This window comes from Oryctolagus cuniculus, chromosome 14 (genome assembly GCF_051225735.1).
Source record: "Oryctolagus cuniculus isolate XC-2025 breed Fujian yellow rabbit chromosome 14, ASM5122573v1, whole genome shotgun sequence".
Classification (NCBI taxonomy): domain Eukaryota; kingdom Metazoa; phylum Chordata; class Mammalia; order Lagomorpha; family Leporidae; genus Oryctolagus; species Oryctolagus cuniculus.
The window spans coordinates 72,716,119-72,734,614 of NC_142880.1; the positions used below are offsets into that span (position 1 = coordinate 72,716,119).

At 37.7% G+C, this 18,496-nt stretch overlaps 1 pseudogene; it reads left to right on the plus strand.

Annotated features, from left to right (window-relative positions):
- The window catches only part of LOC100341947 (nucleolin-like), a 184,632-nt pseudogene extending 168,874 nt beyond the window's left edge, over positions 1-15,758 (plus strand).
- The last annotated feature ends 2,738 nt before the right edge of the window (positions 15,759-18,496 follow it).

Here is an 18,496-nt window from a genome sequence, read left to right on the forward strand (position 1 = left end):
GGAGGGTGAACCAACGGCAAAGGAAGACCTTTCTCTCTGTCTCTCTCTCTCACTGTCCACTCTGCCTATCAAAAAACAAACAAACAAACAAACAAAAAAAACAGAAATCACAAAATTATGTTAGGGATCTATGTCCTAAAGCTTTTTGTAGACATGTGAAAGAAAACACATGCTTGAAAAAATTTCATGTTTCTCACTTTTCAAAAGTTAAATATCCTCTTCTTTTGTTGTTAATTTGATAAGCACTGTCCTTCTGAACCAATAGTTTAACAGGCTGAATGCTGTGTTTCACCAATTGGGTAGGTAAGCTCTTAACACATGATATTCAAATGCTTGTACCTGTCCTTACTTCTCTATTTGGAGATGCAGGATCTTAAATCAATCACTTCACCATTAAAATTTCAGGCAAATAACTAGGTTAGTGGGTGCGATTTCACGGTTTTCCATGAGGAAAAATTTGTCCCTAAAATTTGATTCTGAAAATTAGCAAAACAACAAAAATGTTATGTTTAATGCTTTGTACTATGGAACAATATTAATACATATTATTAATACATTCAATATTAATACATACAATATTAATGCATATTACATATTCAGAAAATAAAAAAATATAAACATCAACATTACTTAGTCTGTATAACTGGAAAAATTAAATGCAATTCCAAAAACTGCTTCTATTTTAAAATAAAATCATGAGAGTAGAACAAAGATGATGTAAGTGCACAAGTATGAGGGCATCCTTTCAATTGCCTTTAGTGGAATTTGATTTTTATTTGTTTTATTATTTTCCTTTACATAAAAATAATACTAACAAATGAAAACGTTAAATTTACCCATATAACAGCAAAAATTAAGTTTTTAGTACATATCTTTGTTCTGAAATCATTTCTTTCAAGTAATCACGGATTTGTTCAGCACTATGAATACAGTACTCTGGAAAGACACTGGAGAAATATCAAAAAGGTTTAAGATATGTATAGTTTCTATCTATAAAGAATATACAATCTATTAGGGAGTTCATCTAATGAGTGCAAAAAATACACAAACAATAAAATAAAATTTTTTCTTACTTTATGCTAATTATTTATTGTCTCTTGTTTATGCTTAAAAAAGTTCAAATTTGTTTTTCATAAACTCATGAGATTATTAAATTAAATAACAAGCTTATTTAACAAATGCATTATCATTAGATTTTCTAATAAGAGACACAATTAGTTAACAGTATTCTGGAATATTTGTCACTGGGAAATTGAAAATTATGAGTTATTAATTAACCAATTCTTTACCTAAGACTAAGTGGAAGTTGCCAATTAATTAATACCCAAACTTTAATTAAAAATTAATGTTAGTCTTATTTTTCTTTTATGTAGATATAATAGTGTCATTATTTTTTGCTACACTCACCTATCTATTTTCAATTAGAGTCCATGACATGCTTAACAGAATAACTAAAGTTTAAATTATTGAAATTATTACTACCTCATGTTAAGTATATTTAAATAAAATGAATGATAATTTGAATAAAAATATTAAAAGTCCATAACATTGATGGTACAACTCCATTTTTATGGTATCTTTTAGGACCATTAATAGAATTAGAAAGTGGGTACATTTAGGTGTCGCTCCCCCATTCACGGAGGAACGACACAGGACCCTGCGCTGTTCTTTTGTCTGCTCGGCCCTTCCCGGGTTTGCTGCTGGTCCTTCCCGGGTTGGCTGCTGACCCCTCCACCTCCATGGAGGGGCGGTTCCCCCTGCCACCTTCCCTGCTTCCTCGGAGGAGCGGCACACCGCCGTCCGGCTCTCTCGGGGGCTGCTCAGGTGTTCCTTCAGATGTTCCTGGTGCATGTTGTCTCTTTCCTCCTTTATAGTCCTCTTCCACCAATCCCAACTCTGCTGCCCACACGTGGAGCACGCTGCTCTCCTCCAATCAGGAGCAGGATCAGCTCCTGCAGCTTATCAGTCAAATTTGCGAGAGGCAGCTGCGTAGAAGTTTACTCCTCCCCAGCGCCATATTGTGGGAGAGCAGATGCATAGAATAAGTCTTAATTCCAGTTACTTAGTCTAGTCTCAGTTGCTCCCCACATTTAGGTTTTTTGTATATTTTTTTAATATACTGGAGACGATAACCAAAGTGTCTTATATATAAGACACTTTGTCATATATCTTTGTTTCCTCTTATAGTGCCTAACATATAACTGGCATTCAACAAATACTTGTTGAATATCTTTATCAAAGCCCAATTATGGGGTGGGTATAGTGGTATAGTGCTGTTGCTTGGGATACCCACATCATATATTGGAGTGTCAGTTTGAGTCGTGAATGCTCCTGTTTGCATTCAGCATCCTGCTAACATATCCTGTTAGACAGATGATAATGGGTCAAGAGTTTGGACCCCAACCATCCACATGGAAGACCAGAACAGAGTTTCAGGCTCCTGGCTTCTGCCTGACCCAGCCTTGATTATTGAAGGCATTTAGGAAGTAAACCAGTTCATGGAAGTTCAATCTCTCTGTCTCACTTTCTGTGACACTCTGGCCTTCAAATGAAACAAAATAATTAAACATTTAAAACAAAAAACTCAATGAATTCATGTTTAGCCTACTAACAGTTCCTTGGTGTTCATACATAATTTAAACACATCCTTCTTGAAATTCTCTTTTACTTTACACACATGTACATTATCTCATTCTTCATGACTGGACACCTTGACAGTTCCATTCTTTTTCTTAAATTTCAGTAAGTCAAACATTTCTCCTCTTGTTCTCATTCATCTTGGTTCTTTTCTTCTCTTGCCTGGGCTTCCTGGGGGATCCAACCACATGTGTCTAATGTGCATCTTCTTTTTGTTTTTGGATTTCAGCCTATATTTTTATTGTGTTCTTGGCGTTATTCTACTTACCTCATGCTGAGTATATTTAAAACAAAATTAATGGTAATTTATTAATCTGAATAAAAATGTTAAAAGTCCATAACATTTGAAGGTGCAATTCTATTTCTTTGACATTTTTATGACCATAAACAGAATTACAAAAATGTGGATACTGTTAGGCTTTTTTGTATGTTTTCTTAATAATCTGGAAACAATAACCAAAGTGTTACAAAACATAGATGGAACATGTTTACTCTGTTACTTCTAGGTAATTGAATGGTACAGTCATTAAAAATGTGATATTCTAATGAATTAAATTGTATTATATATTATTAAAAATCAAATAAATAAAATATGTCTAGCATATTTTGAATAAAATATATGAACAAATACATCACATTCCATATTAATTAAATTAACAATGAATATTAGTGGAGTAGTGTAATTATATTTCACTTTATCTAAAAATTTGTATTTTCATTATATGACAGAGAGACAGAGGCAAAGAGAAAAAGACAGAAGGAGAGAAATGGAGCTTCCATCTACTATTCACTCCCAATATGCTTACAATGGCTAGGGAAAGGACCCAGTTACTTGAGACCATTACCTGTGCACATTAGCAGGAAACTGGAGCTGATATGGGGCAATAAGTAGCTAAAAAGACAAGCTGAGGTGGGTTGGCACCAGTCTACCTGCAGTTTGAGAGTTCTGATTGGCTCACCATGTTGACTCTTGCAGAAGTGGTGGCAGGCTACCTCTGCAGTTGTGGTCAATCTCCTCAGGACAGCCGGAACTGATCCATGTACCAACTTGATCTGCACCATCCAAACATTCCTTTCTGTGCACTGAAAAACCTGCCTTCCTTCCATGCACCACCAAGCCTCCTGTCTTCCATGTAGCAGAAACTGCAAGTTCTGTAGTATTGCAAATTTAGAACCAGCAGCAGCTCCAAATATCTAAAATGACTGCAGGTCATTATGATGTCCTTATAATAAAATTACAATGAAGGGCAACTCTCTACTCCCATAATGTACCACCTGATGCAGTGACTCTTATTATATTTCCAAAAAAGGCCTGGAAATAGAAGGTACTGAAGCTGTACCCCAAGTCCTTCTCTCTTTAAATATTCAATTAATTCTTGTTCAAGACACCACATCCTATGTCTCCAAAAGTAGAAGAGGGCAGCTTGACCTGAGTTGGTTTCTGTATGTTTCTGGGCCTTTTGTTCACTTTTCTCTCTTGAGCTTGTCTGTACTTAATTCTTGAGAGTGCACTTTTCCTTTGCTTTAAATAAATTCTGGTTTCCTGGGCACCTTTATGTCTGAAAGAACTTGGAATACGCCCAGCTGGGGGCACTATTGCACACAACAGAATCAGGAGCCAAAGCCAGGACTCAGAAGTTATTTTGATATGGGATGTGGGTGGTTGTGGGTGGGAGGGAGGCTATGGCGGGAAAAAGCCACTGTAATCCAAAAGTTGTACTTTGGAAATTTATATTTATTAAATAAAAGTAAAAAAACCAAAACAGTTACTTAAAATTAAAAAAAATACTAGATATGGGACGTGGATAATTTAGCTATTTCATAATATAATTTTCTTTAACTTTTAGAAGACTTCTTATATTTATGGTCTAAAAAATATAGTGAGATAAATTGATTTGTTAATTCTATTTTTGATGAAGTTCTCAGTGTACTGTTATATTTTTCTACTATCTATTCTGTATTGTGTGTGTGTGTGTGTGTATGTGTGTTCAGCAAATACATCTAATTATTGTGGTACTTTCCTGGTAGGGTGACCCAAACCTTCATTTGTAAATGGTCAGAAACATAAGTAGTCCATTCTGAATTAGGTTGTTTTGGTTCCCCAGTAAGTTAATCATAGAATAAGGTGAGACTAAGAGATACTAAAGGAATCTCCTGGATTGCATTCTTACCCCTTCTTACCTTCTTAGTAGACCAGCAGTATACCTTCTCCTTGGCTTGCAGGATCAATCACCTCATCTCCCTTTGCCTGTATAATTAGAATATGAGGAGACTATCGTGACTGGATAGCAGTCCTAACATTCAGTTCAACAAATGTATTGTTGTGTCTCCTATTGGAAACATCCTTTCCATTTGGGATTAAGGTCTCTTGATAAGAAGAGCATAAAGCAAAAAGCACAGGAAACAAGTTTTGTCAATGAATCATTAGGGGTAATAGGGAGTGATGTCACCCTTTGATTTTCACCCGTTGGTTTCTGGAACCATGAGTCTTAAATATGGGAGACATAGCACCAAATATTGCATACACTATGCCTCAGAGTCAGCCAAGTTGACACATCAATTTAGTCATCAGTGGACAACCTACTAGGCATATCCCAGGTTTCAATCACAAGTGCTCAACTATGTTGTTTAATGTGAAAACAGCTCTAGACAATATGTACTACCAATACTGTAAAGATACAAATAAGTTACAATGGAGAGAGTTTGGTACAGTGGGTTGAGGTGGTTTGGTACATATCCATCCCACACTGGAGGGCTTGGTTCTACTTTTGCTCTGCTTTTGAATCCAGAATCCTGCTAATGCACAATCTGTAGAGCAGCACACAATGGTTAAGTACTTGGATCCCTACCACACATAGTGGGAGACCCAGACTGCATTTCAGACTACTGGCTTCATCCCTGCCTGGCGCTGGCTGTTACTGGTACTTGAGGAGTCAATGAATGTGAAAATCTCTTTCTGTCACTTTCTCTTTGTTTGTCTGCCTTTCAAATAAATAAAATTTATAAAATGGATGGAAAAAATTACAATGCAAACATTAATCATAGGGAAGCTCAAATGAATATCAGTTTAAATCTATATATCCATATACCCAACAAAAGAGCTATCTTATAATTATAACTGAGTAAAGTCAGTGTGCATATATACTAAGAACTTCAAAATACCTGAAGCAGAGTTCAATTAAACTTTAGAGAAATATAGCAATCGTGGCAGGCATTTTTCCCCCAGCAACCTTTATTTAAGGTATACAAATTTCATGCATTTCAAAAATAAAACTGAGGAACATGGTGATTCTCCCACCCTACCTGCCCAGTCACTCATACTCCCACCCTTTTTCTTCCTCCCTCATTCTTATTTTTTACTAAGATCTATTTTTAATTAACTTTATACTCATAAGGTTAACTTTATACTTAGTAAAGAGTTCAACAAATAGCATGAAAAAAAATTGTTCCTTAACAGTTGAGACAAGGGCTGTTCAAAGTCATGGCATCTCAAAGTGTCAATTTCATACCTTTTAGGTGCTCTAGTTACCACACATCAGTGAGAACATAAGGTATTTGTCCTTTGGTGACTGGCTTATTTCACTAAGTATAATGTTTCTCAGTTGCATCCATTTTGCTGCAATCAACAGGATTTCATAGTTTTTTTTACCTCGTGTAGTGTTCTGTGGTTTACATATCTCATAATTTCTTTATCCAGTCTTTAGTTGGCAGACATTTGAGTTGATTCCATATCTTAGCTGTTGTGAATTGAGCTGAAATAAGCATGGGGGTACAGATAACTCTTTGATATGCTGATTTGGGTATATTCCCCCCCCCCACCCCGCCAACACCATATCCTCACCTGCATTGGTTACTTGTTGATTTCTGTATGAAAGCCATTCTAATGGGTGTGAGGTTAAAATCCATTGTGGTTTTGATTTGCATTTCCCTGATGGCTAGTGATCTTCAGCATTTTTCATGCATCTATTGGCCATTTGGATTTCCTCTTTTGAAAAATGTTTAAGTCTTTTCTTAACTGGCTTGTTTGTTTTGTTGTTGTTGAATTTCTTGAGCTCTTTATAGATTCTGGTTATTAGTCCTGTATCAGTTGCATAGTTTGCAAATGATATCTCTCATTCTGTCAGCTGCCTCTTCACTTTATGGAGTGTTTCTTTTGCAGTACAGAAGCTTCTCAATTTGATGTAAGCCCATCTGTCAATTTTGGCTTTGGTTTCCTGTGCCTCTGGGGTCTTTCCCAAGAAGTCTTTGCCTATGCCGATGTGTTGCAGAGTTTCCACAATGTTTTATTTTTTTATTTTATTTACTTGGCAGGTAGAGTATAGACAGCGAGAGAGAGAGAGAGAAAGAGAGAGAAAGGTCTTCCTTCTGTTGGTTCACTCCCTATATGGCCGCCACAGCTGGCACTGTGCCTATCCGAAGCCAGGAGCCAGGTGCTTCTTCATGGTCTTCCATGCAGGTTCAGGGGCCCAAGCACTTGGGCCATCCTCCACTGCCTTCCTGGGCCACACTGGAAGAGTAACCAGGACTAGAACCCAGCACCCATATGGGATGCTGGCACCGCAGGTGGAGGATTAACCAAGTGATCCATGGCACCAGCCCCTCTGCAATGTTTTCTAATTTTGATGGTATCAGGTCATAGATTTAGGTCTTTGATCCATTTTGAGTGGATTTTTGTGTAAGGTGTAAGGTAAAGGTCTTGCTTCATACTTCTGCATGCAGAGATCCAGTTCTCCCAGTGCCATTTGTTGAAGAGACTGTCCTTGCTCCAGAGTTTAATTATAGCTTCTTTGTCAAACATAAGTTGGTTATAGATATATGGGTTGATTTCTGGAGTTTCTATTCTGTTTTGTTGATCTATCCATCTGCTTTTGTACCAGTACCAGGATGTTTCTATAATAACTGCCTTGTAGTATGTCTTGAAATCTTGTATTGTTATGCCTCTTGCTTTGTTTTGTTATGGAAGATTGCTTTAGCTATTTGGGATCTCCTGTTTTTCTATATTATTTTTAGCATCATCTTGTCTATATCTGAGAATAATGTCCTTGGTATTTTGATTGGTATTGCATTGAATCTGTAAATTGCTTTCAGTACTATGGGCATTTTGATGATATTGATTCTTCTAATCTATGAACATGGAAGATTTTTCCATTTTTATGTCTTCTTCTATTTCTTTTTTAGTGTTTTATAATTCCTTTTGTAGAGATCTTTGATGTCCTTGGTTAAATTTATCAAAGGTATGTAATTTTTTTGGCAGCTATTGTGAATGGAATTGATCTTGGACATTCTTTCTCAGCTGTGGCATTGTCTGTGTATACAAAAGCTACTGATTTTTTGTGTTACTCATGTATCCTGTCACTACCTCATTTTTTTGGTTAGTTGGGCCAATAGTTATCAATTTTGTTTATTTTTTCAATAAGCCAACTCTTAGCTTTGCTGATATTTTGTAATTTTTCATTTCAATTTTGTTTTTTTTATTTTAATTATTTCTTTTCTCCTACTAATTTTGAATTTAGTTTGCTGTTGTTTTGCTAGCTCCTTGAGATGCATTGATACACTTCAATATGGTTGCTGGTCATTATAATGTTCTTATAATAAAATTACCATGAAGAGTAACTCCATGCCCATATTGCACCTGATGCAATGACATTTACTATAGTTCCAGAAAACGTGTGGGAAAAAGTGGTACTAAAGTCACCCCAACCCATCTTCTTTGAATATTCAAATAAACCCTATTCCAGACACCATGACCTATACCTTCAAAGTGTAAAAGTCAGGTTGACCTTGTTGGTTTGAGTGTGTGTGTGTGTGTATTTGAATTACCATTAGAAATATTCATGTATCAGTTTTTTGTCCATACTTGCAAACATTTGGTATTTTCATTATTTTTGTTATTTTTAAGTAGGTAGTGATATCTCATTGTGGTTTTATATTTTGAATAAGTAATTAATAATGATATTAAATGTATCTTATTGTATTTATTAGTGACATGAATTATCTCTTTAGTGAAGTTCTGCTCATATCCTGTGCCAAATTTCTAATTGAATTTTTATTTTTTTATATTTTAGACATACGTTCTTTACACATTTTTGCATTTTCTCAAACATACACACACATTATTACAGATGCTGTGATTCAGTTCTTACAAAAATATCAGAATGATAAAAAGAGAATGGATTAAGAGGCCAAGGGATGGTTAGAACAAGTGTGTATTACTATTTGTGCTGTATTTTTTATTTCTAACAGCCTCTCCCTCCAGCTCCAACACTCCCATTGAGTCACTACTGTTAAGTAGCATTCAGGATCTTTAGTCCTCAATCCTTGTAGTTCATCCCTATCTGTAAGAAACCATTTAACTTGACATCTTTCTCTTTCCAGTTTAGACTGCATTGCCCATCCCTTCAACTGCTTTGTGTCAACCTACACCAGTTCCTCATTCAATTTTTCTGACTTGTCATATTCCCAGTAAAAGCTCAGTTTTGAATAGAATCAAAGAACAGTTTTTCTCTAAGTTTATGTTTGAACTGCTGAACACAGAGTGTGGAAATTTCACAGCTTTGCAAATTTTTTTCTTTTTTTAAGATTTATTTTATTTATTTATAAGTCAGAATTACAAAGTCAGAGGGAAAGACCGAGAGGGAGAGAGAGAAAGTATGAGAGAGAAAGAGAAAGAGAAAGAGAGAGAGAGAGAGAGAGAATCTTCCATCCTCTCATTCATTCTCCAAATTGCAGCCCATTTGACAAAGCCCATAGTTCATTATGGTATGCATACTCTGCCATTGCCACTGCAATGCTCTGTTATTACTAAATAAACATCATCATTCCTTAAAGAAGCTCTCTGCCTGTTTTCTAATGTCAATTCATACTTGAAAACAAATGAAAATGGAAACATGACATAAAAATATATGGGATACAGCAATACTGTAAGAAGACAAGCTGAGAGCAATAATTTCCTACACTAAAAATTAGAAAAAAAAAGAAAAATTAAAAATAAGCAACCTAAAAATTCAACTCAAAAATTAGAAAAGCAAAACAAACTACAATCAAAATTAGTAGAAGGAAATAAATAGCAAGTACTGGAGCAGAACATATGAAATAGAGAATTAAAATGTAACAAGAGAGATAAATAAAACAAAGAGTGGATTTATTTATTAGCTCACTTGGCTAACCCTCCACCTGCGGCATCGGCACCCGGGGTTCTAGTCCCAGTTGGGGCACCGGGTACTAGTCCTGGTTGCTCCTCTTCCAGTCCAGCTCTGTGCTGTGGCCTGGGAGGGCAGTGGAGGATGGCCCAAGTGCTTGGGTCCCTGCACCCTCATGGGAGACCGGGAGGAAGTACCCGGCTCCTGGCTTCGGATTGGCACAGCGCCAGCTGTAGTGGCCATTAGGGGAGTGAACCAAAGGAAGGAAGACCTTTCTCTTTGTCTCTCTCTCACTGTCTATCCCTCTCTCTCTGTCTCTCTCTCTCTCTCTCACTGTCTAACTCTGCCTGGCAAAAATAAATTAATAAATTAATTAATCAAAAAAATAAAAAAAAACCTAAATGAATCAGCTATGCACAATATAACATTATTCAATTAAATCCTATTATGGCAGCATAGGTGAACTATGGGATATCATGTTAAGTAAAACAAAGCAGTACAGATAGACACATACCACATGTTCTCATTCATTCGTGGAAGCTGAAAAAGTTGATCACATGGAAATAGAGATCAGAAGGAAAGTCACTAGAGATTAAGAAGCAGAGGTAGTGGGAGAAATAGAGGGAAAGTAAATAATGGGTTGCAAAACACACTGAAGGGACTGAAGTGATATAGTCCCATAACAGGGCACCTACAGCCTCCAATAATTCATTATACATTTCAAAGCAACTAAAGGAGAAGTGTTTGACATTTCCCAACACATACAAATGATAATATTTGAAGACATGGAATTGCTGATTTCCCTGACTTGACCCATGTGTAACTGTATTAAGTTATAATAAATCAGCCAATAAATAACTAAAATGTTATTTGCCAACTATAAATAAAAACAAAAGAACCAGATTGAAAGAATCAAGAATATATCTTGGTAGAGGGTGGAGAAAACTGAGCTGGCAAACCTCAAGGTGGATTTTTATACAGGTTAATCACTTTCAGAAAGGATATGTCAAGGTCAACTATTGACTGACATCAACCTGGATCATTTTACTAAAAACCATTCCTATTCCCAATGGGTTGAGAATATTCAATGGCTGAAAAAGAATTTGGAATACATTTATGTTTGAATACAGTCATTCATTCAGAGTCAACTCAGGAACTGCCTTCTGCACCGAAAGAAATGGTTTCTTAGTAATTCCATGGTTTCTGTTTTGATAAAAGATACAGAAAAACATTTTCTAAAAGAGAATCTGAGGATGTGAGGGAACTATTGAGTGGTTGTTCACTTATCTGATAAAAATACAGAATTTGATTACTTCTGGGAAATTCAGGATTACAGAGACTTGCTTTTCAATATTATCTAATTACAGTTGGGAGCAGCAGAGTGACAAGGCATGTTCCTGGCCAGCTGGGAGACAACAGCATGGAAAAACCAAGTTATATTCTAATTTTAGCCTTTTATGAACACAGGAGGTAGCTTTTAGAATTATAGTTTCTACAAGTATAGATGAGGACTAATATCCTTAAAGAAGGAAGCAAATAAATAAAAGCTTTAAGAAAACACTGAAGTCCAATTGGCACTTGGGATGTCCACAGTAAGATGGGAGAAAATTTCTATTAAAATAGTTATAGCTTTGGCTGCAACATAGAACTTTCCATTGTTATGATTTTTAAGTCTGTAATCAGTTGATTTCTGACTGCAATCTAACAGTTATTTGATACTTCTTAAATTACTAAGAAACTGAGAATAGAAAATTAACTTTCTGTATCTTTTTTGGCCAAAAATATGGCCTACGTAATTTATTTCTGCATGATTTATTTTTGGCTTTGTTAGTTTTTTTAAAATTTATTTATTTATTTGAAAGACAGAATTATAAAGAGGTAGAGGCAGAGAAGAGAGGTTTTCCACCTGCTGGTTCACTCCCCAAATAGTCCCAATGTCTGGAGCTGGGCTGATTTGAAGCCAGGAGCCAGGAGATTCCTCCGGGTCTCTACTCAGGTGCAGGAGCCCAAGGACTTGGGTCATTTTCTACTGCTTTCCCAGGCCATTGCAGAGAGCTGGATTGTAAGTGGAGCTTCTGGGACTTGAACCGGCACCCGTATGAGATGCCTGGCACTGCAGGAGGCAGCTTTACCCATTATACCACAGTACTGGCCCCATTAGTTATTTTTAAAATAAGTATTTGTATATTATAAGTGCTATGAAAGGGTGTATATTTGCTTACATGAAGAAATTGCATAAATATGTAATAGGATAAAAATTTAAAATTTAAACCAATATATTTTTTTCTTTCCAGGTTGCTTCCATTAAACCCTGCACTCACGAAGAGGCAGTAGCTAGGGATTATATGATTGGTCTTTTGGAACAGGGATGTGCCCCATAAAAGGAGTAGAGAAATAAACAAAGTTCAATTTTTACATTTTTATGCATTTGATATTAGTCTATAGAAAAAAAAAATGAGAGCTAATGGTCCCAGAGAAGATGGAAGGTGAGATAGGGCTAAGGGCTGCAAAGGAGGGTATATGGTTTGGGAGGTAGAAACAGTCACTGACTTAAGGCCACAAATATCCCTTATTTAAGGGATCCTGGCATAGAAAACACTCCCTGCTCTCTGTCCTGTATTTTTATTCTGAGATGACTTCACAGTCATTTATAGTAATCGATATCACTTCACACTAGTTCAGTGAGGTAGTGCCCTCTCTCCATTGTTTTTCCTCTCCTTTCAGTCAAAACAATCTTCACTATGTTTTGGCAAAAACACCCTGCATCTTACTTTTTGAACCATTTCAATGGATGCAGAGATTGAAGGCTTATATTTTGCTTAAGCTGTTGATGGGTCAGCCATAGGAGTTCAATGCCTGAATGTCACTCAGAGACATTCAGGCATTGTAGGGTTCACCTCAATAAATGCTGCTACTTAAAGGCAAACACGTAATGGAGAGTCAAGGACCCGATATTGCATGTTTCTTTCTAAAAGTGACATGTGCCACTTTTATTCATCATCAATTGGTGAAAATAAGACATATTCTTAAACATAACTTCAAAGAAGCCTAGAGATTCATATCTTCCATGTTCCTCAATGTAAAGAACTACAAGTTAGGGCTGGCGCCACAGCTCACTAGGCTAATCCTCCGCCTAGCGGCGCCGGCATACCGGGTTCTAGTCCCGGTTGGGGCGCCAGATTCTGTCCCGGTTGCCCCTCTTCCAGGCCAGCTCTCTGCTGTGGCCCGGGAATGCAGTGGAGGATGGCCCAAGTGCTTGGGCCCTGCACCCCATGGGAGACCAGGATAAGCACCTAGCTCCTGGCTCCTGCCATTGGATCAGCGCTGTGCGCCGGCTGCAGCGCGCCAGCTGCGGTGGACATTGGAGGGTGAACCAACGGCAAGGGAAGACCTTTCTCTCTGTCTCTCTCTCTCACTGTCCACTCTGCCTGTCAAAAAAAAAAAAAAAAGAACTATAAGTTGATGAATAGTCATTATACCTATCACAAAAGACCTCACTGGAAATTCAACCACAGATTCATTGGCATTTTGGAACCAAAAGTCTATTCTTACATACTGGCTTGGTACACTGCCTTCTCAGGAACTGGGGAGAGAAGACTGAGTGACACTTCTTACTTATCTTTTCCAACTTTATTTTTTTCATCCTCTTCCTGAGTCCATTATAACAGCAAACACTGATGCAAACATAACCAAGATATATTTTAACTAGCAAATAGATCATAACTCAAGTGTCTTTCCTGGAGAAAGAAATCAACTCAAACTGTATTGCCTTTGAGTCTTCCTGTGCTAGATCACTCAGGCTGCTATAACAAACTACCACAGACTGGATAGTTTACAAACAATAGATGTCTATACATCTCGAGCTATTGCTAGCATCCAGGTGTATGTGCTCTGGCAATTTGAGTATGTGCAACTTCCTTCAATATTGTTTGGGCTCTTGCAGGCTCATCCGCACCATTCAGCACATCATCATAAGCCAAAATCAGGGTGAAACTCACAAAGGCTGGTAAAAATCAAGGTGAGTCCAAGAAAACAACTCTTCCCCCAAAGGATGTAGAAGAGGATAGTGACGTTGATGAAGTGTCAAAAGATGAAGAAGGTATGGAGAAGAGACTGTTATGCCTCAGAATAAAAGGTAAGAAGTTTCTACAATTCTAGCAAAGAAGGTGTTGGTTTCCTTAATAATAAAAAAAAAAAAACCAAAACTATACTTGCCACACCTGCTAAGAAAGCAGTCATCACCCCAGGCAAAAAAAGCAGCTGCCACACTGGCCATGAAGACAGTTACACCAGCAAAACAGTGGTGACATCTGCCAAGAAGGCAGCCACGCTAGGTAAACCACTGATAGCAGTGCAGTGATGTTGCCCCAACTAAGGAGGTAAAGTACAGTTGGAATGCCCAGAAGGACAGTCATGATGAAGAGGATGGTAACAGTGGGGAGGATGAGGATGAGGTGAGGATGAACTTATGCTTGCAGTGATGAAAGCAGAAAAGGTGCCCCTGCCTCAAAGGATGAGGATGACGAGGAGGATGAGGAGAAGGAGCAGGAGGGGGGAGAGGTGATTCTGAAGAAGCAGAATGGAGATTACACCACTCAAAATAAAGAAATCTGCAAAAGCTGTTCCTGCAAAGCCTAGTATTGCTGAGGCTGAGGATGAAGAACAGGATAGCAAGGATGTGAATGAGGTGTATGTAGGCGATGAAGAAAAGGAGGAAGAAGAGTCTATCAAAGAAACATCTGGAAATTGAAAGAAGGAAATGATAAAAGAGAAAGCAGCTGCTGAAGACAAGAAACAGAAAGTGGAAGCCACAGAACCAACTATGACGTTGAATCTATTTGTTGAAGCATGAATTCTAACAAATCTGCTCCTGAATTAAAAACTGGTATCAGGGATGTTTTGATAAAAATTATCTTGCTGCTGTGGATGCCAGGACTGGCATGACTAGGAATTTTATGGATTTTGAATCTGCTTGCATACTGGGAAAAGCTTTGGAACTCAATAGGTTAAAAGTATTTGGTAACGAAACAAAACTGGAGAAACCAAAAGAAAAAGACAGCAAGGATTGAGATGAAAAACCACTTTGGCCAAAAGTAACCCATACAAAGTCACTCAAGATTAATTAAAAGAAGTGTCTGAAGATTCCATCAATATCAGATTAGTTTGGAAGGATGGAGAGGAGAAAGGAAATGCTTGTATTGAATTGAAAACCTAAGCTGATGCAGAGAACACCTTAAAAGAAAGCCATGGATCAGAGATCAATGGGCAATCCATTTCCCTGTTCAACACTGGAGAGAAAGGTCAAAATGAAGACTATAGATGTGGAAAAGTTAGTACTTGGAGTGGTGAATCAAAAACTCTGGGTTTAAGCAATGTCTCCTACTGTGCTAACAGGTGAAACTCTTCAGAAGCATTTGAGAAGACAACTTTTATCAAAGCACCACAGAATCATAATGACAAACCTAAAAGACACATTTATAAGATGTGTAACTTTATTAGATAATAAAGAAGATTTAAATTGGAAATTGAGGGTGAAGCAGCCAAGCTGGAGTTACAAGCACCTCAGGGGTTATCCACTGCAATATCCAACCATCTAAGATCTTATTAGTCAAAGGTTTGTCTGAGGAGACATGGTAAGAACACTTGGATTGTTCTGTTTATACAAGGTTAGTCACAGGTCAGGAGACCAGATCCTCCAAAAGGCTTGGTTTTGTAGACTTCAACAGTGAGGGAGTTTCCAAAGCTGCCAAAAAGAACATGAAAGTTGGTGATACTGGTGGAAACAAAGTTACCTTGGACTGGTCAAACCTAATGGTGAAGGGTGGCTTTAGGGGCCACGGTGGAGGAAGAGAAGACTTTGGAGGCAGGAGTGGTCGTGAGGGGCCTGAAGTGGATTTGATGACAGATGAAAGGGGAACAATGTTCAGGGAGGCAGAGGAAGTGGTGGAGACCACAAGCAACAGCTCAGAAGATGAAATTTGAATAGTTTCTTCTGCCCGTCTCCCTCTTCCATTTCAACAGAAGGACTCGGGTTTTACGGTTTCCTGATCAATAAGTGAGCCTTTAAGGACATTCCAAGATTCTATGCAGTTCTGCGGTCAACCTGGAAATCCAAATAGATAACATTTCAGGGGTGAAATCCTTGGATTTCAAAAACTTCTGGGATACAGAAACTTCTTAAAGAGATGACTTGTAGAGCTAACTTTAGAATTTGTAATATTTTGAATATATATTACTTCCTCCCACATACAAAGTGTTTTTTTTTTTACTTCCCACACTAATACGTGTGTGTGTGTGTGTGTGTGTGTCTGTTTGTATGTTGGGGGCTTGTAACGGAAAACAGTATGTTCTTTGATTTTTGCTTCAGTGATTTTTAACACCAATTCACAAATAGTCCTAAACTATGGTTAAGGAAAAGTGTATTTCTCTCAATTCTTGGTGTTTGGAAATCCAAGATCATGGCACCTGCAAATTTATTGTCTGTGTGGGCATTTTTTGTGATGTTTTCACAAACAGAAAATCAGAAGGACAAAAGGGATGAATGATGTGTACCCTCATATTTCAGAAAAAAAAATAGAAGTGTTGAATTCTGTCCTTTGGCCCACAAGTAAGAGCAATGATCTCATAACCTAACCCTCATAACATAGCACCTTCTTCACACTCCACTTCTTAATACTCTTGCATTGAGATTAAATTTTAGTATGGATTTCAGAGGGACATATTCAAAGCATATCACCTTCCTTATATAGTTAGCCCATTCAGAATTACTACAAATTCAGCATCTCTAATTCAAAAACTTGAAATCCAAAGTGCTCTGAAACCCAAAACTTTTGGATTACCAGTGCTTGAAAACTTTCAGATTTTGGAGCACTTCAAATTTCAAGTTTTCAAGTGAAGGCTGCTCAACTGATTAAATCTATGAAATTATTTCAAAATTTGAAAAATTCCAAAATCTGAAATATTCCTCATCCCAAGAACTTCAGGTAAGAGATACCCAGCCTGTATTACTGCCACTTGTTTTCCTGGATTTGTGTTTTCTGAGATCCCTACTGCTATTTCAAAGAGACTTTACTTTGGGATCCTTTGTTTGAAGTAGGGAAGAAGGTATCAAACTTTGGTTTCACATAAGTGCGGGATATCAGTCCTTGTTTTATTGCAGAGGAAGCTTTTATTTTATTATATGTACCATTTTGCCTTAAAGTAAGTGCACTTTTCAAAATGTGGCTTAAATATGTTTACATCTATGCACTGCACAGAAACTAATTGCATCCTCTGGTGTGATATTGGAAGACTTTCAAAAATAAGTGAAACATTAGTAATTGATACACATATTACTTTCAAAAAGTAAAGGCAGGCATTAAGAATAAATTATGCATTTTAGAACAAAGTACACAGTCAGCATAAAATTGAAAGTGTCATTCTAATTGGAGTATAAGGAAGACCAGGTAGAGATGCCATTTTACAAATATGTAAAATCCATCAGGATCCTCAGATTTCTACCACTGAATCCTCTCTATCAAGTTCAAGGCACAATGGATTTCATCAAGCTTCAGGAAAAACCTCCAGAATCATAGTTCAGACTGAAATCTGGCACCTCCTCTAGCACCAAAACCCTTCTTTGCTGATAGTACCTGGAAGTTTTTCCTTCTGTCTGCATTCCCAGAAGTATTCAGCATCTGCTATTGCCAGTGTCAATATGTACAGCGCATTTCCCACTTGACTGCTTAATAGTTTTATATCAAAGCCCCATTGTGACTCATATGGTAAGAGAAATCTGTATCACAAGGCAAGGAAGGCTGATATGTATAGTGATTCTTTTAATTCTATGTAAATAATGAGAAATTTGAAATACAGAGACATATTGAAAGATTACTTCAGGGATTGGAATTGTGGCACAGCAGGTTTAGCCATGACCTACATCACCAACATTCCATTTTGGAGCACCACTGATTCCTAGCTACTCCACTTCCTATCCAGCTCCCTACTAATGTGTCTGGGAAAACAGTGAATGGTGGCTCAAGTACAAATACTTGTACCCTTACCACCCAGATGGGAGACCCTGATGGAGTTCCAGGCTCCTGGCTTTACCATAGCCCAGCACTGGCTGTTCCAGCCATTTGAAGGGAGTGAAACAGAGGTTTGAATATCTTTCTTTTTTTTTTCTTTCTTTCTTTTCTTTCTTTCTTTCTTTCTTTCTTTCTTTCTTTCTTTCTTTCTTTCTTTCTTTCTTTTGACAGGCAGAGTGGACAGTGAGAGAGAGAGAGACAGAGAGAAACGTCTTCCTTTTGCCGTTGGTTCACCCTCCAATGGCCGCCGTGGCCAGTGCGCTGCAGCCAGTACACAGCACTGATCCTATGGCAGGAGCCAGGTACTTATCCTGGTCTCCCATGGGGTGCAGGGCCCAAGTACTTGGGCCATCCTCCACTGCACTCCCAGGCCACAGCAGAGAGTTCGACTGGAAGAGGGGCAACCAGGACAGAATCCGGCGCCCCGACTGGGACTAGAACCCGGTGTGCCAGCGCCGCAAGGTGGAGGATTAGCCTAGTGAGCCACGGCACCGGCTTTCTCTTTCTTTTTCTGTCTCTACTTCTCTCTCTGTAATTCTGACTTTGAAATAAATAAAATAAATCTGTTGAAGAATATGCAAATGATGGGCTCCCACTAAAGTGTATGCCTTGACTTCTAACATCGGCAAATTTGTTCTACTCTTTAACATTGAG